This window comes from Monodelphis domestica, chromosome 5, assembly GCF_027887165.1.
Source record: "Monodelphis domestica isolate mMonDom1 chromosome 5, mMonDom1.pri, whole genome shotgun sequence".
Lineage (NCBI taxonomy): Eukaryota > Metazoa > Chordata > Mammalia > Didelphimorphia > Didelphidae > Monodelphis > Monodelphis domestica.
The window spans coordinates 100,356,630-100,384,453 of record NC_077231.1 but is presented as its reverse complement, the minus strand read 5'-3'; the positions used below and the strand labels follow the sequence as shown (position 1 = coordinate 100,384,453).

The following is a 27,824-nucleotide window of genomic DNA, read 5'->3' as shown; positions in this document are numbered from 1 at the left end:
ATTTCCTTTCCCAAGAAACCTTCCCTGATTCCCCTTGGTTAGAATCTCTTTCACTAGCTTAACAAAGCCCCTTTTGGGGAGATAATTCTCTGTTTCTGCCATACCCTTTCCTTTTTGGTAGTCATCAGTTTGGGAAAGCTTCCGGTGTGGAGATTTTCTCCACTCTTGCAGAATAGCAGCACAACTTATGGCCTTAGAGAGGAGTTTCAGTCACTGAGAGGTGGTCACAAAGCTGATACGTCAGAAGTTTTGAACCCTAGGCTTCCTGACTCCCTGCATGGCCTTCTATGAGCTGTGTCAAGTTGCTTCTCTAATGGATATGATAACAGATCTAGAATTTCATTGCTATAGGGGACTCCTGGTAGGAAAACTCTTTGTATAAATAGAAATCCAGCACCTAAGAGAGCACCTGGCAAATAGGCTTCAAATGCTTATCGATTAGTTGATTGAATGATTGTGTAATGCTATATGCTACAGGGACACCTAGGTTGTACTGTAGCTATAGTGCCAGGCCTGGAGTCAGGAATTAGGTTCAAATCTGACTTCAACATTTCCTGACTGTGTGACTCTGAGCAAGCTCTTAACTCTCTTCTGTCTTAGAATTTATACTAAGATGGAAGGGAAAAGGGGGGCAGCTAGGTGGCTCAGTGGATTGAAAGCTAGGTCTAGAGATGGGAGGATCTAGGTTCAAATCTTGCCTCAGATACTTCCTGGTCGTGTGACCCTGGGTAAGTAACTTAATCCCTATTGCCTAACCCTTACCACTCTTCTGCCTTGGAACCAACACACAGTATTGATTCCAAGATGGAAGGTAAGGTTTTTTTTTTAAAAGAATTTGTGCTAAGACAGAAGGGAAGGGTTTAAAAAATATATCACATGCTACAGTTGTCTATGTTGGTAGACTATACATGAAGATGGGGCCACATCTCACTTAAATTTTGAAACACTGTCCTTATTCCCACAGGGGCTGATATAGCCCTTTGAATACAGTAGGGAGTGTAACAAATGTTTTTTGAATTGAAATTTTTGAATTGATTTGGTTCGTTTCAGGAAGATCCATCCCAGCATTTGGAGGTGAGAAAGCCCTCAGCTGGAATCTGCAGGAAAGGGAGGGATGTGTGTGAGGGAGTGTAGAGAATGTGTGGGTAGGAGTGGAGGCTGTGTATGACTGAGGGCTGTTTTAGGTGAAAAGCATGGAAAAGTCAGATGCCTACTTTGGAGGACCCTGAAAGTCAGGCAGAGGAACTTGAACTTTGTTCTATAGCTCCAGATGAAATTTGAGTTCAGGAGTGACAGAACTTCATTTAAGAACAGTGATTCTGGCCATTTGGATGAAGGATGGACTGGAAAGGAGAATGGTATGAATGAATGAAAAGTCATTTAAATGTTTCTTGTGTGCCAGGCACCATGCTAAGCACTGGGATAGAACTATAAAAGTAAGAAGCCCCTATCCTTCAGGAGTTTACATTTGAATGGGGGATATTATCCAGAACAGCAGAGGGAGTTCCCTCCTTCCTCCCCACACAAGTGCCAAGAGATGCTTTGGGATGGAGAGTTGGTTTTGTCTGGAGGGGGGGGGGGAGGGTTCATTTATTTTCCCACCATATGATCATGTCATTTCCCATGGGTTAAATGAACATTTTCAAGCAGAAGTTCCCCATCTCTATATATCCAACCCCAATCTTTCTTCTGAGATTCAGTCCTATGTCAGCAGCTGCCTATTGGACATCTTCAGCTGAATGGCCCATAGGCATCTTAAACTCAACATGACCAAAACAGAACTCATTATCTTTCACTGCTCCCCTCAACCCATCCTTCTTTCCAAGGATGGCTGATGGCATCATCATTCTCCCAATTGCCCAAGTCTCCAATCTCAGGACCAGGACCATTCTCAACTCCTTCCTCTCATTCCTCATATACAACTATTTGTTAACTTTGGTCATTTCCTTCATCAGGGAATCTCTTAAATCTATCCCCTTTCATCTACTTCCTTTTAAAAAAACTCTTACCTTCCATCTTAGAATCAATATCCTGTATTGGTTCCAAGGCCGAAGAGTGTTAAGGGCTAGGCAACGGGGGTTAAGTGACTTGCCCAGGGTCACACAGCTAGGAAGTGTCTGAGACCAGATTTGAACCCAGAACCTCCCATCTCTGGGTCTGACTTACAGTCCTCCAAACTACTTAGCTGCCCCCTCCTTTCATCTACTTCTAGGGCCACCATCCTAGTGCAGGCTCATTATCACATTTTAGGGGGGCAACTAGAAGCAATAGACTTTTCTTCTGCTTCAAATCTTTCCTTCCTCCAAACCATTCTCCCTTCAGGTACCAAAGGAATTTTTCACCTGCCATTCCCCCAACTCAGTAAAGACTAATAGTTTATTATTTCCTTCTACAAATAATATCAAGTCCTTAGTTTGGCATTTACAATTTCACTACCTGATTCATACCTTTCCAGGCACCTTATCCTTTACTCCATTTCATGTAATCTATAATCCAGTTACAATTCCTTCTTTAGTATTTCCTCATACCTGGCACTCTACTACCTCCATGCCTTTGCATTGTCTGCCCCCATGCTTGTAATGCTTTTGTTATGTCTTGGGCAGCTAGGTGGTGCAGTGGGTAGAGTGCCAGACCTAAGTTCAAATCTGACCTGAGACACTTAGTAGCCCAGTAACCCTGGGCAAGTCACTTAACTGTGTTTGCTTCAGATTCCTCACCTGTCAAATGGTTTGGAGAAGAAGATGACAAACCACTCAAGACTTTTGGCTAAGAAAACCCCAAAATGGGGTCATAGAGTTGAACATGACTGAACCCAGCCAGCACCATATTTGACTCTTAGAAGCCCTACCTTTCTTCAAGACTCTGTTCTCCCCACTGCCCATTGGGCTCAAATTCTGTCTTCTGCAGGAGGTCTTTCCCTTTCCCCCAGCTGTTAGCACCTTTCCCCTAAGGCCATCTTTCACCTGCTCAGTGAATAATTTCCAAATACGGCATCTTGTTTTGACATGTCTTCTTCAAAAGAAGGTAAGCTCCTTGAGGGCCAGGATTGTTTTTCCTTTTTCCTTGTATCCCCAGCACTGAGGACACATTCCAGTGTACAGCAGTAAACTCCTAATTCTAATGGGGGTAACTCATATATGTCTGGTGACATGAAGAATTCTCCATTCAGGCCAGTTGGGTTCTCAGTAAGGAGTTCCAAAAGTAAGAGAATGAAGTTCTCCTTGCATGTGGTGTGTTTGAATATGTGTGCCAATCTGCCTGTGTTTCATGAGTGTGTATGTTTATAAGTAAGTGGTTACTGGAGACAGGCCCCTTAGGTGTTCAGTAGGTGTGAAGTCTATGGGGGATACCTGAGGAATATTAAGGCTAAAGCATCTCTCCCACTTTCAGAGCCTATCCAGGAAGGCATCTTGCCTTGTGCATACTTAAAAAAGTTAGAGGAAACTAAAATCCTCAGCTGTGTCCCAGCTGGGGAAGGTTAGATCTGGGAAGGCTTACTAGAGGAGGTGGGACTGAAGCTAGGCCTTGAAGGTCAGGGAGATGTTATGCAGAGAAAAAGAGCTGAGTCTTCCAGGCAGGGGGATGGCCTTGAGGAGATGGTTACAAACTTGGGGAAGCAGCTGGGCTAGAACAGAGGCTTCCTGGTGGGGATCAGGGGGACAGAAGGCTAGAGCAGTCTTTGTATCCCTGACTGGGGGAGGGTACCAGCTGAATGCTACCTCTTCCCCCATACTGAATCCTTCAAAGGTTCGAGGTTGTTCCCGGCTCAGTTCATCTGTCTGTCTGTCTGTCTGGTCCTTCGTGCCTCCCTGCCTCTCCATATTTACATATGTCTATTCCTCTCTTGGATTTGTCTTGGTCTCTTGGGTGGTGCTTGTATATATGTGTTCTTTCTACTCTCTACTTCCATCTTCCTTCTCTTCTCCTGCCTGTCTTCCTCTTACCCTTTTTTGCTCTCCTCTCTTCTCCACTATCCTCCATTCCTAAACATCTTTCCCTTATTTTCCTTTAACATCCTTCTCTCTCAAATTCCTTCCCCCCTTCTTCCTATTTCCATGTCTCTACTTTGATCTTTTCTTTCTTTTTTATCTTCCTTTTTACTTCCTTCATCTTTTCTCCTCCCCTGTCATACTCCCTCCTCTTTTCCCCTCCACCTTCTTTTACCATCCATTCTTCTTATCCTCCAATATTTCCATCTTCTCTTCTTTTCCCCCTCCATCTCCACCTTCATTTTCTCCTCTCCTATCTTTAGTCTCCTTTTCCTTTCTCCCTTCCTTTTTTTATCTCTTTCATTATTTATTATTTCATTATTTACCCTCTGTAATGTAAACAAGATGTTTCTCAGAACCCCAAGTAAGGAGGAAGGTGCCCAGCCTTCCAGTAAAAATAAAATCAATGAAGAACAATTATATGGGGTGGCTGGTGGGGGCGAAGGTGGTGAGGAGTTAGGGAACTGAGCTCCAACCCTCACTTCATTCTTTATTACCCTGAGTCACAGAATGTTAGAGCTAGGAAGGACTTTTCTGTGTCCTTGGAGCCAATTCCTTCCTTAGGCAAGAGAGACTAGGGCCCAGAAAAGGGAGTGACTTGGCTAAGGTCATATAACATTAGTAGCTGAGGGTTGTGGGTTATTTTATTAATTATACAAATAGCAATTGGGTCTCTTGTGTGTCCAGCCCTGTGCTTGGCTCTTTGGAGAGGGGAGAAGGCATTGTCCTGTGCTTCAAAAGTCTCTCTGTCAAGTGTATGTATTTGTGCAAAGGGCGAGTTAATGTGGGCTCACTAGACGAGATAAATGGGCAATTTCATATCAATAGCACCAGGCCTATTAGAATGTAAGTTTCCTTGGGGTAGCTAGGTAGCTTAGTGGATAGAGAGCCAAACCTGGAGATAGGCGACCCTGGGTTCAAATTTGGTCTTGGACACTTCCCAGCTGTGTGACCCTGGGCAAGTCATTTCATCCCAGTTGCCTAGTTCTTCCCACTCTTCTGCCTTGGCACTAATGCTTAATATCAATTCTAAGACAGAAGGGAAGTGTTTAAAAAAGAGAATGTAAGCTTCCTATGGATAGGTATCATTTCATTTTTTGTATTTATGTCCCCAGGGTACAGCACAGTGCCAGACACACAGCAGGTGCTTCACAAATACTTTTGGTTGATTTCTGTCTGGGGCAGAGGGAGGAGATCATGGCCAGCCATCGGGGAGAAAATGGCCTTTGAATTGGGCTTTTGTAAACCTTCAAACTCTATAAGATGGGAACCACTACAACCTGGTAGGATACAAAGGGTTGAGAGGAGTTTCCAGGATGGAACAGTTCTGGGACAAGATATATGGAGTCTACGTGGGATGGAGAGGGTAGTGAATGCAGTGTGTGTGTGTGTGGGGTCCCTAGCAGCACTGAGCACACATGAGGCTCTGTGTCCATGCTTAGGGAGTATGCTGGGATGCACACACACATGAGAAGGCATGTGGGAGGGCATGTGTACAGTGTAGGCATTCATTCAATTCATTCTTCATCTGTTCAACAAGCACTGATTAGACGCCCACTAGGTGCAGGGGATGTGTTTAATTTAAAGGTAGGCAAGGGCTCAAAAATGGCCCAAGCCCTGTCTTGCAAGGGTTCTTAGGGTAATGACCACTTGTGTGATGCCCTAAGGTTCCCAAGGCCTTGGGCTGGAGAACAGGCACAAATGAGCATACCCATTTTACAGAACTGAAGATAAGAAAGGGGAGGTAATGTGCCATTGTCCCCAGGGCTAGTAACCCAGACTTCCTGATTCCTGGTGCAGAGTTCTTCCCCATAATCTTGGATTCTGTGCAGCTGTGGTCTTCTATGCGTGTGAATATGTATATGCATATATATTATATGTGTGTGCATGTATACATATATGTGTATTTGAGTAAGTCTCCTGGGAGAAGTGGGGAATACACAGGGATTTACAAGGTCATATTTAGAGCTAAAAGGGACCTTAGAGGCTGAGACCAACCCTCTTATTTTTTCAGAGGGGAAACTGAGGTTCAGGTAGTAGAAGAGATTGGCTAAGGTCACCTAGCTGGTTGATGCTAGAGCTGAGATTGGAAGCTGGTGTTCCTCTTTCTCCTGCTCCTCCTATTCCTCCTCCTCCTCCTCCTTCCAACCCAGTCAGATTCATGTTTAGAGGTGCCCATGGAGCTGAAGGAGGCCATGTGTCTTGGGCTTGGGTGTGGGGGGTGGGGTTGGGGCTCGGCTCGGCTGGGCTGGGGAACAAGTCAGTTCTCCACGAAGGCCTCCGTGCACTGAGGGCACCACAGGAATGCTGCATTCCTGTTATTACTGTAATCATCATGTTCTCGCAAACAAAGCCCCCCACCCACAGGCCCAGCGACATACCCGCCCCAAGCCTGCACCCAGCCCCTGAGTCACTCTTTCCCAGGCCAGTACTGAGGGCCTGGTGGTCCACCTCCCTCCTACATAGGAGGTACCCGCCTGGATCATGGCGAGTGCCTCTACACACGTGCCCTCTGCCAGTCTCTGCCTGGTCCTCTTATTGCTAACTGGCCCATGTGGGCCTTCCTTTGCCCCTGGAAGGTTGCCCCTCGGATCCCCACGCTTCCCTTGGAGTTCTTAGAATTCTCACCCGGAGCCCGGATTGAGCCTCTTTCCACCCCCTGGAGGGCATGGGTATCCCTTCTTCCCCGCTACCCTACTCCTTTGCTGGGCTTCCAGCTTCCCTGCATCCTCCCCCAGTGTTGCTCTCAGCCAATTTCATGGCACTCTGGCCCACTAAGGGCTCTTCCGTGGTTCCTTTGCATGCACAGCACCTTCCTGTCTTTTGCCCTCAGGGAGGTTGGGGGACTGCAGCGGTGGGGCGGCTCACGGCAGCAGCGGTGGTCGAAAGCAGGATCAGGGTGTTGGCTGGTCGGATCTGGGCTCTGTGTGTGTGTGCGTGCGCGCGCTAGCTTGTGCTGCCTCTGGCCGCTGGGCTGCAGTGTGTGCCTGCGTGGGTGTGCGAGCCTGTGTGTGTGTGTGTGTGTGTGTGTGAGTGTGTGTGTGTGTGCGGGTGTGCGTGCTCGCCTGCCTGTGTTAGGGAGGATAGAGCTGGATGCCATTGGAGGGCCGGAGGCGAGCATGGACCAGGAGCAGACGGATGCTGGCAGCCAGCTGTGCTGGGCTGGGCTGGCGTTGGGAGGCTGGGGCTCCGCGTGCAGGTGGAGAACAATTTCCTTGCAAAGTTCCTGGAGAGAGAGGCTGGAAAGAATGTGCGGGTCCGGGGCAGGTGTGGATGTGATTGGGGCGGGTGTAGGGGAGCTCTGTTTGGCAGTGCTGGTTTGTGCCTGCCCTGCCTGTGCGTGGAGAGGAGCCTGGGCGCCCTTGTTGAGGTGTGTGCACACACTGCTGTGAAGGGGGGAGCACGTGCCTGTGGGAAGGTGTGTGAGGATGTGTGTGTGTGTGTGTGTGTGTGTGTGTGTGTGTGTGTGTGTGCCTGGGGGCTGGGGTACGTGGTGGAGCCGCGTGTGGCTAAACCAAAGTGTACGTATGGGGAGTGCCCATGCCGGGATGCTTACGGCTCTCTGTGGGCGCAGGTATCGGAGCCTTGAGGTGCTCCCCCTCTCTAGTCACGGTGCTGGTCAGTAGGCTAGCGCGGAGGCGGGCTCTGTCTCCAGGGCCAGCTGCTTCCCTAGCTCCCTTCCCAGTTGGGGAGCTCACTTGGTGTGAGGGAGCATTGAGGCTCTGCCAGGGTGATGCTGGGGGTGGGGTACGCATGCTTGTGAATGATGGAGAAGAGCCTGAGGTGTGACAGCTTGTGCCTGGATCCGTTGGATGGGGGTGGGGAGAAAGAATCGAGGGGAAGCTTTGTGGGCTCCATCTGGGACTGTGCTAGAGCCTGGGAACTGGACTGGCAGAGAGGAAAGGCATGTGTGTAAAACACAGGTGGGGGAAGATACAGGCAGGGTACACCTGGGGTGCAGGTATATGGCCTCGGGGTGCTTTTTTCTCATGGCAGTGCTTGTGAAAAGTTTTGGCAGGAGTGAGTAAGAGAGAGCATATCTCTATTTGGGGAGGCTGGACAAGAGGTTTGCCATGGGCAGGTTGCATTGACTGCTGGGTCCACTATGGGGGTGACTGGAGATGAGGGGCAGAGGCTGGTGGTGGTGGTGAGTGTGTGTGTGAGATGCATGGAAGTAAGGTCTCCGTGCATCTAGACAGATGTGTTTATATCTGGCTGTGCTCCTATCTTCCTTCCTCTGTGCCTTCAGCTGGGCATTCCCCAGGTCTCTGGTACTTCTCTCCGACTCAGCAATTAGATGTCAGCTTGGTTTTCTGGCACCCAGAAACTCAGACTGGGGTTGCCTCTTGGCCTTGGTCCTGGGGGACAGTTTACATCTCCTTTAATCTGGAGATCAATTTCCCAAGGTCCATCCTTCTTTTTCTCTTCTATCAGGTCTCCTTGTGAATGTCAGCACCTCCTTTTCCCCAGGGATTTAGCAGCTGGCTGGGGGGGGGGGCTGGGTTATGCTCCTTCCTCTTGCTCCCAAACCCCAGGCATAGCTTTCTCTCTCTGTTTCTCTCTCCCTCAATTCCCCTTTTCTGTCTCTCTGCCTCTAGTTCGTCCCCAGATCTCTCCTTCCTATCTCCTCCTTCCCCCCCATCTTTCCCCTCTCTTCCTTCCCTCTTTTCCTCTCCTCCCTCCTCTCTTCCTTCCATCTTTTCCCAACCTCCACCTCTCTTCCCTTTCTTTCTTATTCTCCCTTTCTCTTTCCCTATCTCTGCCTCTCCTTCTTTCCCTATCTTTCCCATCTCTCATTTTCTTTCCTTCTACCTCTCCTCTTTTTTCCATTTCTTTCCCCTTAGATCTTTTCCCTATCTCTGCCTCTCTTCATTTCTTTTCCACCTCTTTCCTCCCCTCCTCCATCTCTCTTTCCCTCTATCTCCCTCTTGCTCTTTCTTTCCCCATCTCTGCCTCTTCTCTTTCCATCTGTCTCCTGTCTCTGTTTCTTTTTCCTTGCTTCAATCCCTTTATCCCTTTTCCTCCTTTCTTCTCTCCTGATGCCCATTTCTCTGCCTCTCCCTTCTCCTCCTTGCAACCTTCTTCTCTCTTCACTCTCCCTCTCCCCCTCCCTCCATCTCTCCATCTCCTCCCCCCTTGTCAGCCCCCCCACATGGATATTCATTTGTGGTATATTCCGTTGCCATTGGAAACCTAAGAAAGAAGTGAGTGTACCCTTCAAGACTCTAGCATCTCCCTCCCCCCTCCTTTCTCCTCTCCCTATCCCCCACCTCCCCCACCCCTTCCCTCACAGAAGGAGAAGACTTGGGTGAGGGAGCCGTCGCCTCTCTGTTGGAACAAGGCCGGGACACTGGCCAGAGACACTGCTGCCGCCTAGACGTGGAGGCCCAGAGCAGGGACGAGACCCTCCATTCTTCCTTCCTTCCTTCCTTCCTCTCTCCCTCCTTCCCTCCCTCCTTCTGTCCCTTCTGGGCTGTCCTACTCACGCTGAAACCTGGGATTCCTATGCCCTGGGGTAAGGAGCTTGGGGGGAGGGTGGCTGTCCTTCTTCAGTGACTTGTGGGTGACTGTGTGTGTGTGTGTGTGCGCGTGTGTCCGTCCCAGGGCATCTGCTTGTATTTGCTGGCTCTGCATGTGTGCATGTGTGTCCATGTGGCTCTGGTTGCTCATGTGCATAGGTATGTATCTGTTTCTCTCTGCACGTTGTCTGTGCCAGTGTGTGGCTGTCATGTGTGTGTCTCTGCGTGCATCTGTTTTTCAGTGGTGTATTATTTGTGTCTCTGTGTGCCCATGTGCACGTGTCTGTGTCCGGGGCTGGGTGTCTTCATGGGCATGTGTGTGTGCCCATGTACAGCTGGGTGGGTGGGTACATCTCACCTATGCCCTGGACTCTGCTTGCCAGGGTTCTGGGCTTGAACCTAGGGAAGGGAAGGGAAGTCTTCTCGGATCTCCCTTCACTACCATCTTTGTTTTTTTTTGGGGGGGGGAGGTGGTAAACAAAGCAGTGGCCGAGCTCAGCCTTGGGTGATGCCAAGGGAGTCCCAGCTTGCCTCCTTCTGACTTCTACCTTGTGGAAGGGGTTTGCAGGGAGGGGAAGGTTTCCTCAAACCTCCCCAGCGTCTGCCATAGAGTGTTTCTGGGAGGGGAGAGGATGGAAGGAGCTGGGACAGCCAGGGTGAGAGAAGGCTGTGTTTGTGGCTGGTGGTGATTCTGGGGGCCCTGGGTTTCTTGGAGAGAGCAGGGGGAAGGAGAACCTGGGCTGGCCCCTGCAGCCCTCCTACTGGAGCCATGCTTATTTGTATTCCTTGGGCTTTCCAGGGAACAACAGGGGATTCCCCCCTTTCCCTGGCCCCAGGAAGAACTGGAGAAAGGACCAAGGTCACTTAGAATGCTGGGGAAGACCCTGGATGGGAGATACTAAAGCTCTCCTCCCCTTCCCCCTGCCACAGGCAGGGCTATGCCTAGATACTTGCAGGGAGGTGCTTTCTCTCATCCTGGAGTTGTTGCTGGTCCCCACGTGGAGGTGGTTACCATGGGGAGGGACATTGTCACTGAGAGGGAGATGGTGGTACTTGGCCGTCTTGGCAGCGGTTCACTTGAAGAGCAGTCTCTCCTGGTAGAGTTTGTGGTCACTGGCAGAGCAGAATGTGGTCTCCGTGGCACTGTTCCCCGTGGAGAGGGAGATCACAGCCCCTGAGGTGGTTACCAGCAGGAAACAGAGATTGTCCCAGGAAGGGTGTGTGTGTGTGTGTGTGTGTGTGTGTGTGTGTGTGTGTGTGTGTATTTGTGTCAAAATGAGGGCCACAGGGTAGGGGGTTGCTTCTTTTCTCTGTCCAATATCCTTTCAGTCCTGGGGGCATGATGGGTGCTGGACCTCCCTTGCTCTTTGTCCATTCCTTGCTAGAAATCCAGGCTTCTTGATCTCTGCCAGGGCCATCCCCCCCCCAGCATAGTCTCTTCTTTGGGGAGATTCTGGTCACATCAGATTGGTAGGACCTTGGATTTAGGCTGGAAGGGTCCTTAGAGATTATTGAGTCCAGAAACTGGGGCCCAAAAGGATTAAGTAAAACTTGCCTAAGGCACACCTTAGGCAGACCTAGGATTTGAACTCAGGTCCTTTGACTCCAAATTCATCATTTTACCTACTATGCTTAGTTCTTCTCCCCAAGTACCTTCTCTGGGACCATGGCAGGCAGGCAGGCAGGCAGGCAGGCAGGCAGGGAGGGAGGGAGGGATAGGGAAAGAAGGAAGGAAGGAAGGAAGGAAGGAAGGAAGGAAGGAAGGAAGGAAGGAAGGAAGGAAGGAAGGAAGGAAGGAGGCTTCACCTAAGTTCAACAAACTCATCTCTCAATGTTCTTCTGGAGAGAGTCTCCTCCCTGGACCCCTTCCCCTCCCATCTCTGCCCATCGCTTCCTCTCCCCGTCATAACAACAATAATAGCTCCCCCCTGCAATGCTCTCTCTTCACAAACAAGGCACTTCAGAAGTCCTTTTGGGGGGGCTGAGCTGTGTATTATCTCTTACTCTCTTGAGCCTCCCTTGGAGGCAGGTACTGTTAAGGGTCACACAGCTAAGTGTCTGAGGAGGCACACAGCAATGTGCCAGAAAGAGCACTGGTTTTCTGCCACTAAACAGTCGTGTTGCTTGAGGGCAGCTGACTGCCCACTCTGGGCCGGTTCTCTAGTCCATCTCCCATCCTTTGAGTTCTAATACATAACAGATGATGAAGTTTTGTGGACAGACCTTTAAAGTATACCGAAAGCATCATCCATCAGTTAGTCAATCAACCAACCCTTATAGTCATCCACATTTGTGTTTCATCTCCCTGGTAGGAGATAGGGCTGGGAGAAGAATTGAAGCCCTTCGAGGCCAGAGGGCAGTGCTCAGTTTTCATGTGGTTTCTGGCTCTCTAGTGACTGGAACAATACCCTACATACAGTAGGCACTTAATATGTGCATGGTGAGGGATTAAGGGGTTAGGGAGTATGTCTTAACTAAACTTTATATTTCTCCTGGTACCTTACCCAAGGCTCTGAGTTGAATCAGCCACCCAGTGAATAAACACTTATTAGGCACTCTTTCTGGACCAGGTGGAATACAAAGACAAAGCCCCAAATTCTTGCCCTCCCAGAGCTTCTATTTCAGAAACACCACCTCCAGGGAGGCAGTTTACAACTATGGCTGCTCATCCTTTTGAGCAGCCACAACTGTTCTTCTCCACAACTGTTCAATCCCTTCTATGTGCTTTAACGATGAAGGCAGGACAGCATACTGGAGGGCTCTCTGGGTTTGGAGTTATTCTTAGCAATCCATCAACAAGTATATATTAGGCACCTGCTATGTGTTGGTCACTGGGCTAGAAGACGAAGTCCTTGCCTTCAAAGAGCTTCTATTCTATCTCACTGATATTGGGCAAAGGCCCAGAGAGGGAGGTAGGGCAGGGATTACCAGTCCCACTTGAGTGATTGGAAAACTGAGGCTCATTGAAGTTAAAGTAAACTATTTTCTGGGTACTTTGGACCCGGTTTTTGGGGATGGAGCTGGTTTGGACAAGGTGGCCTCTGAAGTTCTTTGTCACAACAGAATTCTGTAAGTTGGCAAAGGCTCTTTGGCCAACTGGGGGCAGAGTTGGGACTGAAACCCAGGGCCTGAATTCTATGCCTGGGATTTGTGACATCTCGTGATTTGTGACCTTGTTTGGCTTATTCTGCAAACAAGAGGCATGTTGTGCAGAGAAAAGGGTGTTGGATTTGAAGATAAAAGATTTGAGTTCAAATGCTGACTACAACTTACTACCCAGGTGGTCTTGGGCAAGTCATTTCCCCTCTCCTTTTCCTCGTCTGTAAAATTAAGGGGTTGGACTAAGGGGCCTGTGAACTTCCTTACAGCTCTAGATCTAGATAGCTAGGACCATCTAATGATCTCATGCCTCTGGGCCTCAGTTTCCTCATCTGTGAAATGAGAGGATTGGCTGGCCATGATGGCCTCTAAGTTCCTTTTGGGATCTCAGACTGATCTTCACCTTCCCTTCCATTCCCCATGGGTTGGTTCTCTTCCAAAGGGGCTCTATGAATACTTGCCAGGTAAATGAAGAAGACCTTGGAGGAATGGCATTTGATTCCACTTGAGGGCTGGCTCTTTGAGGAAACATCTTCTCCCTCAACTGTTCACCCCTTCTATGTGCTTTAAGGATGAAGGCAGGACAGCAGGAAGGAGGGGCCACTGGGTGTGGGGTCAGAAGATCTGGGTTTGAATCTTCCTGGCTCTGCCACTGACTAGCTGTGTGATCTCTGGCAAGTCACTGCCAGTCTTCGGGCCTCTCTGGGCCCTGCCATGGGAGAAGGGGCTCTCCAAAGTCCCAGCTCTGATGGTCTTGGATCTCCATGATGCTAGAGGCAGGTGCAGAGCCCAGTGCCTGGCATGAGGCGTGAATGGGGGCAAAGAGGATACCTATAGTTTGCTCTTCAGACTGAATAGGATGGACAAGCTGGCCTCTTGGGAAATCCATGCCAAAGACTTTTAGAAGTATCGTGAAGGTCCCTTAGTTGGGGAAGAGGGATTAGTGACTGTGGTTGTGGGGATCATGTGGGAAAGCTTCCAGGAGGACATGGGCCTTAACCTCTGATTGAAGGAGAGGCTAGAGCCCAATTTCCTTAGGGTGAAAAAGCAGTTAGCCCTCTTGCTTTTGCCCAGATGGTCTCCCAAGAGAGAAATATGCTACAGAGGAAGATAGACAGATCTTGGTCAGAAGACCTGGGTTCGAATCTCTTCTCTTCCACTTTGTAGCTCTGTGACTCTTAGCTTCATCTCTAGGTACCCCTAGTGCTGGAGATGAAAGGGCAGAGGAAGGCCTGGTGGATGTGAAGAATAGAGAGGAGAGGATCAAATGGGACTGACGAGGAGGACAAGCCAGTTAGTTGGCAAATATTTACTCTGTATCAGGCCATGGAGATGGAAAAAAAGGAAACACTTCTTGTCCCTTTATTGCCTCTTGAAAGTAGGCACCCTGAGTGCAGCTAGGTGGCTCAGTGGATTGAAAGCCAGGCCTGAAGACAGAAGGACCTGGGTTTGAATCTGACCTCAGACTCACCTCTAACTGTGTGACCCTGGGCAGGTCACTTAACTCCCATGGCCTAGCCCTTACTGCCCTTCTGTCTTTGAGCCAATACTTAATATTGATCCTAAGATGGAAGGTAAGGTTATTATTTTTTTTAAGGAAGCATATACCTAATTTAGACCAAATGATTACAAGATCTTTATGGGAGAGAGAGCCTGACCTGTTGGGCTGGGATGGGCTGGGCAAGCAGGAGAGGTTTCATGCCAAAGGTGGTGTTCCAGCTGAACCTTGAAGGAAACCAAACAATCCAAGAGGCAAAGGTACAGAGGCTGGGATTTTCCATCTGTGGATGAGGAGCATCCATGGAAAAGGACTCCAGGTGGGGATGGAGAGGTGTGCAGGCCTCCAGGCCAGAGTGTGTGGAAGGAGACTGGTTGTGATGCCAAACAGGAGAATTTGTATTTGAGCCTCAAAGCAATAGGGAGCTACTGGAGTTTGTTGAGGGGAGGAGGGGAAGTTAGAAGAAAAGGAAAGGAAGGGAGGGAAAGAAAGGGGAAGGGACAGAGAGAGAAAGGTGAATAAAGGAGATGAGTAAGGAAAGATGGGAAGAGCAGAAAGGGGAAGGGTAATAAAGAGAAATAGAGGAGAAGAGGACAAAAGAAAGAGAGCAGGAAAGTTTAGGAAAGGAGAGGGGAAAGATGATGGGAGAGAAAAGAGGAGGCTGACTGTGGCTATTTCCAGATATAAGCTGAAAACTTTCTAGACTCTTTCTCCTCCCCTCTTTACTTCTAGAGACCCTGAAGTCTCCTCCTTAGGGCTGAGGTGGATTCAGCAGGACCACTCCCCATTCCCTCCAGACCACATCCCCTCTTGTTTGGGTACCAGCCTTCCCCAGGCTAGGGAGGGGAGAGCACCTTGAAGGGCTTTAGCCAAGGGGGGCAGTGCAATGCCTGGAGGGGGTGGGGCTGGGGCCATGGGGAATAGATCTTATGTTGTGTTTGGGACCCAAGGCTATTCCTCACTTAAGACCCTATTTATTTGTGGATGAGAAAAGGGGCTCTGTGGCTGAGAACAGAGCAGGGATTCATGGGACTGGGGGTGGAGTGGATGTCTGACTACAGGGCTCAGCCACAGAACTGATGAGGCTTGGGAGCCAAGGAAAGCCTGGTACAGACCAGGCCTGGAGACCAGCCAGGAATCATCCATTCCCTCTGAGCTAGTGGGTGGGAGTGGGTCTCATGGATGCTGTGTGTGTGTGTGTGTGTGTGTGTAGATGGAACAAGCGCTTCAAAAGTAGAGCCTAACTCTGGTATAGGAGGAGGGAATCATAGCTCTAAAATGTTTACGGATGAGGAAATTGAGGCTCAAAGAAGAGACAGCACCAAGGTCTCAGAGAACTTAGAACTAAGCATTGAGAGGCGAACAAAACAATATAGAGAAGGAAAAGAGCCTGCCCAGGGGGTGAAGACTATACACTGGGGTGGTGGAGAGTGGGCTCTTATGGTCCCAAGGTAGGGTAGAGGAAGGGACCAGAGGGAAAATAGTCCTTTAGCTGGAGTTGTGACAATGGGCTTAATCCTTCTGGGCTTCCTGGAGGAGTAGGACCTTCTAACTATGATTTGAAGGAGGGGATCTTGTCTCTCTTCCTTGGGGAGGAAGGAGAAGAGGAGTGGCTCTAATTGCAGTCTTGCCTTCACCAAGCACCCAGTTTGATGGTGGGAAGATAGCCATTTCCCTGAGAGTTCTTGCTTTTAGTGGGATGGCATCATGGGAAGGGGAGACTGGCTTATTTGGGAGGGAGGGAGAGAGGGAGGGGGGAGGAGATTAGAGGAGCTCAGGGTCCTTTCTGGAAGTCAGCTCACTGAATATGAGTGGTAGGATGGGGGAGAAGGAGACCTAGGCTGGTTAATTCCTCATTCCTGCTCTCATGGAGCTAAATTAATCAATATGCATTTATTAAGCACCTTTGATGTGCCAGGCACTGTGCTTAGCCACAAAGACCAAGAATAAACCAATCCCTGCACGTGGGCAGTTTCCACTGTATTGCTTTCTATCTGTAGGGGGGAATGGGCCATCATCAAAGAGAAGGCACAGTGTTCTGGGGATAAGTGAATTGAAGAAGGGTAGTAAGTGTTCCCTGTGGTTGGAGGGGTACCAGGGAAGGTTTACTGGAAGAGGTGACATTAGAATAAGGTTTCAAAAGATGACTACAGAGAGGCTGCATGGACACTCAGGATCCTACTAGCTAGTCTTTTTCTAGTGGAAAATGGGGGTGGGGTTTAAACTAGATGGCTTCGAAGGTCCCTCCCAGCTTGAAATCACGAGCCTTTGGGTTGAGGTGTGTGTGGGTACACAGACTGCTCATTAGAAACCTGCCCAGGATACTTATTAGCTGTGTGACTCTAGGCAAGTCACTTCCCTGAACCTCATTTTCTACATGTGGAAAAAGAGGGGGATGGGACTGGGCTTTCTTCTCGCCTCCTGTGATCTTAGCCCCCAGATTGGCCTGTGTGACCTTGAAAGCCTTTCTAACAGCCTTGAATGTAAATGAATTGTGGCAACTGGATTTCTCAGTGGATAGAGCACCAGCCCTGGAGTCAGAAAGATCTGAGTTCAGATCTGACCTCAGACACTAGCTGTGTGACCCTGGGCAAGTCACTTAACCCTTTTTCCTTTAGAAACTCCAAACCAATCCAAAGTGTAAATGACTGAATTTGGATTAGATAATCTCTCAGGCATCTCTGGACACTAGCATTCTATGGATTACATATGCTCCTTTGACTCTTTTTCCTCTTGACATGTCCCTGCCTCTGCATTCCCCATTCCCTACAGGATTCCACCTGATCTGGGATTGGGATAGAGCCACCTGCCCTGGCGGGCTAAAGTCCTGGTGGGAGTAACTGGTGTTCTTTCCTTCCTCTACCAGGGCCGAGGAGAGAGGCAGCCGGAGCTGAGGTCTGGCCAAGGACTTGGCGCATCTTGGGAGGAGGAGGCAGCAGCACCAGCGACAGCTTCGGGGCATTGGTATTCTGAGGATCTCCTTGGCCAGATGTGAGCAGGTACTGGGGGCAGCTTGCTGCCTATTGGCTGGGTAATGCCAGCGGGACCTTCTTCTGGTTCAGGAAGGAGAAGGGAGCTAGCTCAGTCCTTTACTGAGACATCTGTGGAATCTTCTCTGTTTCTCTCTCTCCATCTCTTTCTGTCCCTTTCTGTTTCTAGTGGCTGTCTGGGGCTGGGCTGGCAGTAGTCTCTGGCTCTCTTCCTTTCCATGGTCCCTCACAGTTGTTTCTGGACAGTGACTTTATTATCCATGATGTGGATGGGTGTAGCTGGCTTATCCTGGGGAAGTGAAGCCCAGACATCTTAGGAGTGGAGGGTCTTGCTTGCTGGGAGGGCCCTTAGAACCCAGAATGTCAGAGTTAGGAGAAATCTTAAAACACATTTTCAGAGCTGGGAGGGACCTTAGAGCATGGAATGTAAGAGCTAGGAGAATTCTTTTTAAAAAAATGAATTTTTACCTTCCATCTTGGAATCAATACAATGTATTGGTTCCAAGACAGAAGAGTGATAAGGGCCAGGCAATGGGGGTTAAGTGACTTACCCAGGGTCACACCATTAGGAAGTGTCTTAGATCAAATTTGAACTCAAGACTTCCCAACCTCTGGGCCTTGTTCTCAATCCACTGAACCACCCAGATACCCCTGCTAGGAGAAATCCTAAAACAGACTTTCAGAGCTGGGTCTTTGGGAAGGTAGCCATGGGGTGGTAGCTGATCAGAAAGATTTGTCTTGCTGGGAGGCCACTTCAGGGATTCCCTAGGGTGATTAGGAGAACATAGTGGATACTGAGCCACGGAGCCTCTTTCTCTCGGCAGATATGGTAAAGGACTGGCAAGGTCTGGGCTAGGAGTCACAGCATTTGTCTTGGACTAAATTGGCCTCTCACGAAGGCCCAAGGGGCAGCTGGGGTCACTGGAGCAGAGCCGACCCTTCCCTTCCTTGACTGGCTTCCCCACCAGCCTGTCAGGTCTCCTGATTGCCTGCGCACCCAAGAGCCTCTTCTGAAATCTGGACACAGTTGGGGGTGGGGGGAGTTGGGGCAGTTGTTTCATGCATTAGCCTGTACTGCAGAAATGTTGGTGAGAAATGGAACCTTGAAGAAGAGGAGGAAGAAACTGAGTCATGGAGAGATGAATGATTTAGGACTTTAGAACTGAAGGGGGAAGGACCTATGTCGAGTCCAATCTCTTCATTTGATATAAGGGGAAACTGAGGCCCCAGGAGCTTAAGGCACAGCATGTTTGGCAGATGGTCTTTGAGAGATGCTGCCTGGAAAGCCCTTTACTGAACTTAATGCATTCTGGAAATTTCAGTTATGATGATAATCCTTAAAGTACTATGGAAATATGAGTAATAGTTGTCATTCAGTCAGAGAGAACTTACCGAGCTCCTGCTGGGTACCCAGCTTTGTCCCAAGGCGAGGGGGGGGGGGTTGGGGAGGGGGGGAGATGGGGAGGGAGAGAGCGAGAGGAGAGGAGACCTAGGCTAGCCTAGCCTAGTTGGGGAGGCAAGACACACATGCATGAAACAATTAGAGAGCAAAACCGCCTATAATAAGGTGTTAAATTGTGCGGTACAGAGAATAATTAGAGAATAAGGCAGTATGTAATAAGGTGTTAATTGTGCGCTGCCGACTGAATGCCATGGCAGTTCAGAGAGGGGAGGGACCAGCGCAACGCCTGGTCCAAATCATGGTAGGCTTCATGGAGGAGGCTGGACTTGAGCTAGGTCTGAAGCCTTGGTGAGACCAATACAGATTTGATTGATCTGAGAAGGGGTCAGCGTGAGCTGAGCTCCTGGAGAGGGGTCTGAGTGTCAGCACACATATGGATGTTTCCCTCGCCCCAACTCTGGACATCCTAACGTGCATTTTCCATATCCCCCTAGGTTATGGGGGCCAGCAGAGACACAGCAGGGGTGGGGAGGCGGATGTTGAATGGGTGGTTGGGGAGTCTGGGCTGACTTTCTGGGGAAGATAACAAGGAGAGAAAGCTGTCCCATGAGTCCTTGGGACAAGAAGTATTGGCCTTAGGTGGGGGTAGGGAACCTCTCTCCGTCCTAGCAAGGTGCCCACCTGCCTTGGGGCAGGGGGCTGGACCTCCTCGAGGCCCCTTTGCCCCTGCAGAATCCCCTGCCTTTGAGAGAAGAGTGGCCGAGGCTGCCTGAATTTCTCTGGGCTCAGCCCCTGCTCTTTGCCTAGGGCCCTTTCTCCCTCCACGGGTCCCCAGGGATAGTGTGCCCATCGCCAGTCTGTGTGTTGTGACACTTCAAGGCATCCCAGAGACGGCGATGCCTTTGACCAGCAGGGGAGAGAGGCCAGGGTGGGGGGGGGGGGGTCTGTGAGTGGGCAGTGCACACGCCTGTAGGTCACTTTCGGGTATTTGCCTAGGATTCCGTGTTTATGTGTGTGGGTGGCTTTGGTCTCTGCCAGAGTGTGGGGGGTCTTCGTGTGGTTTGTGTGTGTGCATTTGTGACCGTGTACGTGAGTGGGAGTGGGAGTGGGAGTGGACACCTTCGTGCTAGCTTGTGGTTTTCATGTGTGCTTGTGGCATCTTTGGGAGTGCCAGTGTGGAGTTTGTGCCCCTAGTGTGTTACTGTTTATATTTGTGTATCTACTTTGTATAGGACATGGTGTTACTCTTTATATTTGTGTATCTAGTTCGTGCAGCTCGTGTGTTACTGTATTTGTGTATCTATGCTGTTACTGTTTATATTTGTGTATCGAGTGTGTCTGAGTGTACATTGGTCTTTAATCAGGGGGTGGATGATGTGTGTGTGCATGCATGTGCGCCGCGCGTGCCCCTCTGGCCCAGGCCTTGGAGTGGGGGCTATGTTGCGTTGTGTTGCCCACATCGAGCAGAGCTGGCAGTGGGAGGCTGGATGGCTAGAGGGGGGAGGCCAAGCCCTCTGCTCTCTGGATAGGGCTGCTCCCCTGTCCTTGGAAGCCCCGTCCAGCTGCCTTGGGTTGGCGCTTGGTGAGAGTGGGGAGGGACAGAAGCCCTGGGAATTCTGGGCTTCCAGGTTTGAGGCCTGGCCTAAAGAGAGTTCCAGGGTCCAAAGAAGAAGAAAGAATAGGAAATTTTGTTGACTCCTGCTTGACTATGATTCCAGACACATGGATGGAGTCATAAGACTTCAATCTGGGGGGAACCTCAAAAGCCATCTAATCTCATCTCTTGGTTTACAGATGAAGAAACTGAGGTCCAGAGAGGACAAGTTTTCTTTCCATCATCCTATTTTTACCTTCAAAATTCCAGCCCAGAACTCCATCATGCCTCTGAGGGGCTTCCCTTCATCTCCCTTCTGAGCCATGCTGGAGAGAGGATTGGAGGGGAGTGAGCTGAGGTCAAACCAAGCAGGCTGAGATCTGAGGGTTCCAACACCTTGTCCTCTGGGGTGCTTGTGGGAGCAAGGCCCTCATTATTCTGGGATTATTTTATTTGCCCCAAACCTCCCCCCCCTCCAGGAGCAGTGCGCTCTTTTGTGCGCTCTCTCTCTCTCTCTCTCTCTCTCTCTCTCTCTCTCTGTCTCTCCTCTCTCTCTCTCTCTCTCTCTCTCTCTCTCCCTCTCTCCCTCTCTCCCTCTCTCCCTCTCTCCCTCTCTCCCTCTCTCCCTCTCTCCCTCTCTCTCTCCCTCTCTCCCTCTTTCCTTCTCTGTCTCTGTCTCTGTCTCTGTCTCTCTCTCTCTCTCTCTCTCTCTCTGTCTTTCTCTGTCTGTCTGTCTGTCTGTCTGTCTCAACTTTTTCTCTCTCCCTTCTCTCTTCCCTCTGCCTGCTTCTCCCACCCCCCCCCTCACTCCACTGTGTCATCCCCAGTCTAATGCCTCCTTGGGGATTCCCTCTCTCCCCGGTGCTGTGTCTCCAGTGAGGGAGCATTCAGGAGCTCTTTCTGCTTGGAGGAATGGAGCTGAGCCTCACGTCACTAGGCCTGGGATCCCCCACTGTCTGGGCTGATTCATGGAGCCCAGTGAAGGCGAGGCTGGGAAGCCAAGGTCACAGAATCTTGTAATCACAGGATTTAGAGCTGGAAGGGTCATTAGGGGAGAGAATCAGAGGACCTGGGTTCCAATTCTACCTCTCTACTATGCACAACATGAGTGCCCCTATCTATCATGCTCAGTTTCATCTCTTAATATGAGGGAGAACCATTGGCCTTGCTGCCTTCTGAGTGTTCTGAATGTCTTATTCTAATTATAGTTTTCATTTCTAAGGAGATTTTTCATCTCCTCTGATCCTCACAACCATCTAAACAGGCAGGTGCTTTTTGACTCTTTCTAGGGCTGAGAGAGCCTGTATCCTACCTAGAGTCATAGAACTAGTATGTGTCAGAGGCCGGATTTGAACCCATGACTTCCTGACTCTGAGCCTAGCTCTTGGACCACTACGCTGACTTGCCCTCTACTCATCAGGTTTCTTTTTTTTATAAGGAATCTGAGAACCAGCAAGGGACCGGCACAGAGCCCAGGTTGGTCAGACAGGATTCACACCCCAGCTCCAAAGAACCTCAGAGGCCATCTAATCCAGCTCTGTTATTTTATAGATGGAGAAACTGAGGTCCAAAACAGAGAAGTGATTTAGGATCATAGATCTGGAAAGGACCTCAAGGGACCATTTGGTCCAGCTCCCTCATTTACAGGTGGGGTAACTGAGACCCATGAAGTAAACTTAAGACCATACAGGTAATAAACATGAGTCAGAATTTGAACTGAAGTCCTTGAATTCTAGAGTCAATGCTCTTTTCTACATATCATACACCTCCTTGGGTGCTCCTTCCATTAGAGTCCATTGGAGACATTAATATCTCCATTAGAGACATTAGAGAGTTGGGAGATGGACCCCCAAATGTCTTGACTTCCCCCATCCAGGTCTTCCCTGGACAAATTCCAAGTGAGAGGACTTGGAGGGGACAGTGAGTGGGGTTGAATACTAGTGCAAAGCCTTTCTAACTGTGTGACTGTGGGCAAGTCATTTCCTCTCCCAGAGACTCTGGTTCCATAGCTACACAATGAGGCTGTTTATGCTTGTGCTATCTCCTTTGGAGGCTTGTAAACCTCAAGGTATTTGGGAGATGGAGGCTGAGGTATTTGAGGCTGGGATTTCTGGGTCCTGAACTCCTACCCCTCTTGACTCAGCATCTCTTCCTGCTGCCCATTCTCTTATCCCGTGAGCAACCCTCACACAGCTGGCCCTTAGCAACTATGGGAAACCAGGCCAGAGTGTCTGATGCCAATGGGCAGTACAAGGGCTCTTCTGCCCCGAGGGACAGCTTTCAACCACAAACACTTATGAGTGTTCAACTCTGATGCTCTTTAGCTGCATGGCCCAGTCATTTCACCTCCCTGAATCTCAGACAGCTCATCTGTAAAATGGGTACAAAAATACTTGAACTGCATTGCTTATGGGGGTGTTGTGAGTAAAGTACTTTGTGAACCCTCAAGGGCTACTATATTCACAGGGTTTTACAGAAAAGACTTCAGAGGTCATCTAGTACAACCTACTTTACACAGGAGGAAATCGAGTCTGAAAGAGGTCAAATGACTTCTCCAAGGCGACACAATCATAGATTGCATGCCTACAGCTGGAGACCTCAGAGGTCATCTTGACCAACCCCTCATTTTACACAAAAGGAAACAGAAGCCCCAGGAGCTTGTCTCTTGCCTGAACTCACCTAGGTAATGGGCCTCAGAAAGGCTTTTGACTGTCCTAGGCAGGGCAGAAGTATGAATCCTGGCTCTGACTCCTACTACTGCCGGCCGTGACCTGGGCCATTCCCTTCCCTGCCCTTTCACAGCTTTTTCATCTGTAAAACGAGGGAGGTAGTTTATAATTCATTGCTTTAAAACGGAAACAAAACCAGATCCCTTCTGGTGGCATATTGACTTAGAAGAGCACAAATTCACATTATCCATGTCAGTTGTATTTGTTTTGTTCCATGTTTCCCAGTGACGTTTGGATGGGATTCCGGCTGCACCCAAGTGGTTCGGAGGTCCACTTTAGGCCCCCAGCCTTGAGTTTGCCCTCTCTGGCCTCTCTAAGGCCTAAATCTTACTCTCAGTGGTCTGGCTGGTTCCTCTTCAGTCCCAGGGGAGAGAATTCCAGACCCTCTGAGCTCTGAGAAGACAGCCTGCCTGAATCAACTGGCCAGGAAACTGGCTTTGTGGACAGGGGCTCAAACTGGGAGCCTGGGAGCAAGCTCTGCAGCGTTGGGGATATAGGAGGCCTCTAATCCCTTCAGGATTAAACATCTCTGGTCCTGAGCCAGAATGGATTTGCCTCGGAGGGATTAAGAGGGGGAGGGATCTGATTGGCCTGTGGGGAAGCCTAGTTGTGTGCTTCTTAGGACCCCAAGCTTGACTGAGGGATCCTTGAGACAGCCTCAGCCCCAGCTGGCATCTCAGCACTGAATGCTGGGAAAGGGGAGTGGGCAGCTTTAGACTTGGGTGTACACACAGGTCAGAAAGCCTTGTTTTACAGGTGAAGAAACGGAGCTTCAGGAAGGTGAAGGGACTTAGGGTGACAGCTCTGGAGTAGAAAAGGTCTCACAGGCCATCTTGCTACTACTGGTGTGACCTTGGCCAATTACTTCTCTTCTCTGAAACAGCTTCTTCATTTGTAAGACGAGGGGAATAGTGTATAATTCATTGGTTTAAAACGGAAATAAAAACTGATTCCTTCTGGTACTATCTTGACTTAGAAGACCACAAATGCACATCAACTCCTTTAAAATGTTTTTTTTGGGGGGCAGCTGGGTAGCTCAATGGATGGAGAGCCAGGCCTAGAGACGGGAGGTCTTAGGTTCAAATCTGACCTCAGACACTTCCTAGATGTACGACCCTGGGCAAGTCACTTGGCCCCCATGGCCTAGCCCTTACTGCTCTTCTGCCTTGGAGCCAATACACAGTATTGACTCCAAGACAGAAGGTAAGGGTTTAAAATAAATAAAATGTTTTTTTTTTTTGTTAAACTCTCACCTTCTGTCTTAGAATCAATACTATGTATTGGTTCCAAGACAGATGAGTGGCAAGGGCTAGGCAAATGGGGGTGAAGTGACTTGCCCAAGGTCACACAGCTAGGAAGTATCTGAGGCAGATTTGAACCCAGGACCTCCCATCTCTAGGTCTGGCTCTCAATCCACTGAGCTACCCAGCTGTCTCTTCTTTTTCTTATTTCTAAAACTCTTACCTTCTATCTTACTATCAGTTCTATTTGATACAAGAGGAATGACAAGGAACAGAGACTCAGAGAGATGGAGTTGTGTGCTCAGGGTCACACAGACACAGGGACAATCATCAGGATTCGAACTTGGGCTCCAGAGCCAGTTTTCATGGCACAGCCAAAATCTGATCTAGACATCTCATGTGCAGCTGATTGGGATTGTAGCTGGGATTTAAACCTGGGTCACTTTACCCAAAGGAGTCAGTCCCAAATGGTGGCATTTCAGGCAGGGTGGTACAGAAGATGAATGACCAAGAAGATAGCTCTGGCCCTTGAGAGGTTCCAAATGACTGAGGGAGAGAAGACAGAGACATCGATTTTGTGTAGCATGATAGGGACCATAAAGGAGGTATCTGGGGGAGTCACACCCTGGACATCAACTCTGCTTCTAGGGCTTGTCCTAGAAAGGGGCTGTTCCCCCAGCATCTGCCCCCTCCACTTCTCCTCTCCAGGAAGCCAGGCTTCTTCTGAGCCCAGGAGGATGGCAATTAGGCAGAGGAGGGCTGATTAGATTAGAAATTAAGTGTTTGTGTCTCCTCTCTCCCCTTTTCCCTAAATGAACAGATGGAGAGTCGGGAAGGGAAGCAGAGTAGCCAAGGTCCCCTGAGTTAGGCAGGGGGACAAGGGATGCTCACCTCTCCTGCTTACAGAACCTCCTGAGCCCAGAAGACAAGGCAGGCAGGTGGTTGGAGGAGGGTGTCAGTAGAGTCAAAGGGTGGACCTGTGGCCTGGGGTCTTCCTGACAGCCCTGGGGAAGTTATCTCACCCTGAGACATTTGGTGGAGTCTTAGGGTTAGGGTCAAGCCCTCTGGGTCAGGAGGCAGCAGAGCTAACTTCTGGTCTTGACTGTCTCTGACACTGGGGAGCCAGGTAGGAATCCCATCATTTCTCTCTGGGCCTCAATACCCACATCTGTAAAATGAGGAGATGGACTGGCTGGCTTCTTGAGAGCCCTTTGAATGCTAGCGTTCAATTTTCTAGCTTTCTCTATTCTAATTCCATGTTCTAAGGAAATCTGTGTTTGAAAGCCCTTCTCAACTTTGACATTCCTTGTTCTAAGGTCTTTCTCATCAACTCCGAATTCCCTGTTCTAAGCTCCCTCCCAGCTCTGCCATTCCCTGTTCTAAGCTCCCTCCCTGCCCGAGCCGAGAGTCTCTTTTCTAAGCTGTCTCGCACCTCTGATGTTCGCTCTGCTCTGCTCTGTCCCAGCTCTGACATTCCAAAGTTCTTTCCATAGCCTTCTAACTCTGGCACAGCCCCTGATAAACAGGATGTTTCCTTCCCTCTTGGCAGCATCCTTGCTTCCCTCTCCTCCTTGGCCTCATTCCTTTAGCTATTTTCCCCTTCCATCCAGGAGGGAAGGTTAGGCCATAGGAGGGCAAGGGGAGAGGGGGCTCTGCCCACCGCCATGCCCTTCCCTTTTCCCTCACCACAGCATGAAAAAATCCGTCTTTGTACTGATTTCCTGCTTCTCATCCCTACAGAGGGAATGGCTCCTTTGTGCTCCCGAGTCCCCTTTGGAGGCTATTATGCTGAAGTCGTGATTATTTCTGCTTTTAGTTGGTGTCTTCAGTTCCATTTCTTTCTGTTCACTTAACTGGCATTTATTAAACATCTCTTCTCTTTGCCAGGGTTGGGAGTACAGACACAAAGTACCTCTCCCCTAGGAGGTTCCGTTCTATTGGGAGAAAGTGGAGATTTCCAACCAGGAGGAGGGAGCCCCGGCACTGATCCTTGATGGGGAACCAGGATTCTGAGAGGCAAGAATTGAGCAAGGAGTGTTTACCAGACTCTCAACATGGCCAAATTCAAGGAGGTGGCAAATGGAGCCCAGTTTGGCCAAATGATAGATTTCATGGCATCCTAGGCTTAGGCCATCTAGCTCCTCATCTTACAGTGGGGGAAACTGAGGTCCAGAGAAGTCTAAGAGAGGGAGTGACAGGGCAGGATTTGAAACCAGGTCTTCTACCTGTCAAACTACTATTCTTGACTCTTTACCAAGCTGGGATTCAGGTCATGAAGGGAAACTGAGCACCTTTTTTAGGATTGAGGCCTCTGCCAATCAACCTGAAAGTTTTTCTTAGCATCAGCTGAACTCCTTGAGCACCTGAGGAGTCCATCCTAATTGGGACCAGCAGATGGTTGGCCGCCCATCTCCTGGGGAGAGCATGCTCATACCCCAGTGTACTGGCTCCTAAATCAGGCTTCTCCTAAGCCCTCCCTCCGGGCCAGAGGCCCTGCTTTTCCCTGCATCCTCCTCCTGGCCTTTCATCCTTCCCAGGCCTATATTCCTCTTGTAGTCCCTTCCACGGTGTCCTTTGCTCTTTTATGAACAAATTCTCCATCCCTGAACTTTGGGTGAACTGTTCATTCTAATTTCAGGCATGAAGTGAAATCTGTCTCCCTCCTAGGGAGCTGCAGCAGGAGGGGGAGGAGGGATCCCAGAAATCCAAAAGCTAATATATAAAGGCAGCAGCTCACTTTGTATTCACATCTGGATTCCCCCAAACTCTTGGGTTCAATGTGGGGTGTGTTGGAGGATTCGTCCACTATAAGAATGGTGGAGCAGACAATCCTGACTGAAGGGACCTCTGAGGCCAACTTGTCCAGCCCTCTTCCCCCAAACTTAAAACGGGGACCCCCGGGGCCCAGAGAAGGGTATGAATCTGCTAAAGGTCAAACAGGTCCTAATGATCACAGCCAGAATCGGAACCCAAATCGAATTGACTCCAAATCCTGCCCCCTTTAGCAAACTGCCTCCTCATCTATTTAGGAGATGTCCTTGCTGCTGAGAAGTCCCACGGTGGGGAAGCTAGGCGATTCAGTGAACAGAGGGCCAGGCGTGGAGATGGGAGGTCCTGGATTCTCAGACACTTCTTAGCTGTATGACCCTTGGCAAGTCACTTAACCATAATTGCCTCGCCCTTTCTGATCATCTGCCTTGGAAATGATACTTAATGTGGATACTAAGATAGAAGGGAGAGGGCAGCTGGGTGGCTCAGTAGATAGAGAGCCAGGCCCAGAGACATGAAGTCCTGGTTTCAAATCTGTCCTTAGACACTTCCCAGCTGTGTGACCCTGGGCAAGTCACTTAACCCCCATTTCCTAGCTCTTACTGCTCTCCTACCCTGGAACCAATACACAGTATATTGATTCCAAGATGGAAGGTAAATGTTTAAAAACAAACAAAAAACTTAAAAAAGACAGAAGGAATGAGTTAAAAGAAAAACAAAGAAGCTCCATGATGCCATAACAGAGTGGGAAGCACCCAGGACCCCCAAGAATTTCAGGTGGACACCACATGGCCATTTGGACAGTCATTAAGACCCTTTGCTCTTTCTCACTCAGATGGCTGTCTCACCATGCCTCCATCAGTTTCTTGGGAAATTAATCTTTTTGAACCCGAGGACCAGGCTTTCGTTACATTCTCCTGAAGTTTCATTATACAGGACTGACTTCAATATCTAGACCTTCTGAGTCCCATTTCCACCATCCAGAATGCAACTC

The 27,824-nt window shown here is 49.5% G+C and overlaps 1 protein-coding gene across 4 annotated transcripts in view; it reads left to right on the top strand.

Annotated features, from left to right (window-relative positions):
- Window positions 1-27,824, top strand: part of ELFN2 (extracellular leucine rich repeat and fibronectin type III domain containing 2) — a 104,306-nt gene that overhangs the window by 11,135 nt on the left and 65,347 nt on the right. For 2 of the 4 annotated variants that reach the window (XM_056798897.1, XM_056798898.1), the window contains exon 2: window positions 16,972-17,104. The gene's annotated coding sequence lies outside the window, so the exon portion shown is untranslated. Of the gene's footprint in view, window positions 1-7,020; window positions 7,189-8,855; window positions 9,505-16,971; window positions 17,105-27,824 lie in introns of those variants that run through there. The other 2 variants (XM_056798899.1, XM_056798896.1) reach the window with 2 other exon arrangements.